Raw genomic sequence first — 3653 nt, 5'->3', positions numbered from 1 at the left:
AATAGGCAGGCTGGAGAGAGAGCGAGAGAGAGAGAGAGAGAGAGAGAGAGAGAGAGAGAGAGAGAGAGAGAGCTGTGCTGGCAAGGGAGGCATCAAAGACATTCCGGCTGTGGAAAGATTTTTTCCAAATAGCAGAGATGACAGCTAGGTGGCACTCTTTAGCCACAAACATGGTCAGTGTTTGTGTATAGCTATTATTTCCAGCTTAAGGCGTGTGTACGTGTCTGAAGAGAAAAAAAATATTGTTAGTAAATAGAAACAGATTAGTTTAATATACAGGTATAGTATGACAAAGTTTCTAACACAAAATTGTAAAGGATAATTGTGTAATAATGTTATAGATGATGACAAATAGACTCCTCTAACCTGTCCATTTATCAAACTTTTGCACCCAGACACTATGGTGGCAATTTTATTTAACATTTTCTGATTGTAAATGGATACTATAAAATTTGAGAAGTCGATCATAGAAGCAGTACATTTTCTGTTGTCAACTTATATATATATATATATATAAATGGCTGAAATATACTTTTATAAATCTTACAAAAATATCAGACTGATGATTATAACATATGAGGTAATATGTCAATGATCTAAAGAATGATAGTTGCCTTTGATATGATGGTCCAAAATAATATTTTATTGTGATTTGCCAAAAGGTAATGTGGAAGGCGTGTTATGCAATTTATCAGATCATCTTTATAAAGCAGGCATAAAAAGCAACATTTTGATAAATTTTTATAGCGGTCATTATCAAGTTTCCTCATCCACACTTATTGGTGCTTCATGAATATGAATGATGGTATGTAAGAACGTAAGAATTGCCACCCTGGGTTAAACTTGTTTGGACAATCCAGGTCATAAGCCTGTTAGAATCCTCCAAAGAAGCAAGGTTCCATGATGTTTATCTCTAGGCTTAAGAACTGGCTTTCATCCAGCTTTATAGTAATGGTTTAGAGACTTTGGGGGGGGGGGGGGATTCTATATATGGCATCTAGAAAATCCGCACACCTAAGCGTATTCTATAAGCAGCGCCTAGATTTATGTGCGGTATATAGAATACTTTTAGTTGACACCCTAGCACCTAAATCTACATACCTCCATTTATATCAATGAAAACATGGCGTAAATCCCAGTGCATAGGTTTAGTCACAGAGGGCCATATTCTATAAGTGCACGTAAATTTTGGAACGCCCATGAAACACCCATGAAACACACCCCTTTTGCCTGTGTGCATTACAATTTAGGCGATGTGCATTACAGAATACATTAAGGGGTCTTTTACTAAGGCGCAGTAACGTTTTTAGTGCATGCTAATGATTAGGATGTGCTAAATGCTAGAGACGCCATAGTGTATCCTAATTATTAGCGTGTGTTAAAAATGCTAGTGCACCTTAGTAAAAGACCTCCTTAGCGATTTACACTCGTAAATTTTAATTCTCCAAGGACAAGCGGGTTTGCTTCTTCTCACAAGTGTAGTGGGCAGACACCATCCCGCGTCACCCAGTTCAGCAAATATGCCATAGAAAAATTGAGAGTTTTTAGGAGCGCAAGCAGCGCTCCAGTGCGCATATGCGAGTGCCTTACTGCCTGCAGTACAAATGCGCCAGTACAATTTCATTTTTTCCACGTGATAAGTGGCTGCGTTTCTGCCTGGTCCTCACACGCCCGATTGGAGCGATTTTGAGTGACTTTCGGTGGTTTTTCCTACCAACTTCCCTTTCTTTGTTTTGTTTTGATTCCTTTAAAAAAACAAACAAAAAAAGGCCTTTAGTTTCTTAGTTTTGCCCTGCATCTAAGTTTCCTATCTTTTTTTTCTATGTGAGCCGTGTTTTGGTCTGCTTGGTCGGGTCTCCTTTTTTGTGCCTTTCCCTTTTTTCAGGCATCTTCGCGACTTCTAATTTGGCCAAAGCGAGTTTTCCTTCCATGTCAACAAAGACTCCCAGTGGCTTCAAGTGTTCTACCTGATGCAACCGGACCATCATGGGAAAGGACACCCATTCTTGGTGTCTTCAGTGCCTTGGGCCCGACCATAGCCCTGCCAACTGTGTCCTTTGTCTTCATATGAAGAAAAGGACTCAGGTTTCCCAGGAGGCTCAACGCGAGAAAACCTTTAGAGCCCGGTCCGATTCATCGACGGCATTGGCATCAAGGTCAGAGGTGTCAGCTTCGACTGTTGCACCGGCATCAGGAGTCATGGTAGGAATGACTGCTTTGAGACCCAGACACACTGGGAGTAGTGAGGTGTTGAGTGGGTCGCCACCTGTCTTGAGGCCTCCTGCTATACAGGCCCTCCTCGACTGTCTATCGTCAGACCCAACCTCGAGGCGATGTGAGGATTCGACATCGTCCTCTTTGGCATCGAAGAGCATGGATGATGTGCATTGGGCGAAGGCCAAGAAGCACTGTCACCGATCTCCATCGACGCTTGGTGCCGGGAGCTCCGGGCCACCAAAAGATTTGACACCCGAGAAGCATCGATGCCAGAAGGACCGCTCCCCCTCCATTCAGGAGGTGCTGATGCATGCATCTCCAAGTAGCTGAGATCCCGCTCCTGCACTGGTCCTGGTGGTTCTGCAGCCTGTGCCCCAGTCTTGCTCCCTGAACTTTTAGACGGCTTTATGCAGCAATGTGCGTCGATATCGGGGGTGCTTGCACCTGCCATACTTCCCACTGGGGCCCTGCCTGGCCCTCAGTCCACGGTGTGGCCTCCGATGCTGGCAAGGCTTGTGGCCCCCGTGTCGACTACTACCCAGGCTGGCACACCTTCGACATTGGTGGAAGATTTGCCGGAGTTGAGATGGGAGCCGGCCTCTCGACGCTGCTCTCAAGGACATGACTCCTCGGCATCAAAGTGGGCCTAGTCTTGGACATTCCTTAGGGAGGTGCTGTAAGACACGGAGGAGGAGTGCTCATGGGAATCAGAAGAAGATCCCAGGTACTTCTTCTCTGATGAGTCCTATCTTCACCTGAGAGCCTCTCTTTCACATCTTTTGTAAGGGAAGTGGCTGAGGCTATGCCATTCCCCGTAGAAGTGGAGGATGAGCCAAGGGCTAAGGTACTCGAGGTCCTGGACTACACCTCCCCTCCTAAGGAGGTAGTGACGGCTCCCCTCCACGAGGTATTATAGAATATGTTTAGTTGATATTTCAGTGCTGTTAATGTGTATATTTTTGATCCTGTTTCATGCTAGTCTTATTATTAGGTTTCAATCTAATGTTTTCAAGTATTTATGTTTATTCTTGCACATTTTACTATTAACAAAATTGTAAGTTTGATGTTCAACTGTATCTACTGGACACCGCCTTGGGTGACTCTCTTTATAAAGGTGGTTAATAAATCCCAATCAATAAATAAATATACGTGCATCCATTTACACCAACGAAAACGTGGTGTAAATCTCAGTGTGTAGATTTAGGTGCACAGGACTATGTTCAATAACTAGGCACCTAAATTTCAGAACATCCATGATATGCCCATTTCCCTGCCCATAACCACGCCCCTTTTAACCTGCGCATCTTAGAAGTTCAGTGCACATCGTTACAGAGTATGCTTAGTGATTTGTGCGCCTAAATTCTAATCAGTGCCAATTAGTGCTTATCATTTCTTGTTAAGTGCTGTTATCAGAACTCATTAGCTTGTTAAATTGC

Source organism: Microcaecilia unicolor, chromosome 3 (genome assembly GCF_901765095.1).
Source record: "Microcaecilia unicolor chromosome 3, aMicUni1.1, whole genome shotgun sequence".
In the NCBI taxonomy this organism is placed as follows: Eukaryota; Metazoa; Chordata; class Amphibia; order Gymnophiona; family Siphonopidae; genus Microcaecilia; species Microcaecilia unicolor.
The sequence above is the reverse complement of the archived record's forward strand: the minus strand, read 5'-3'. Positions refer to the sequence as shown.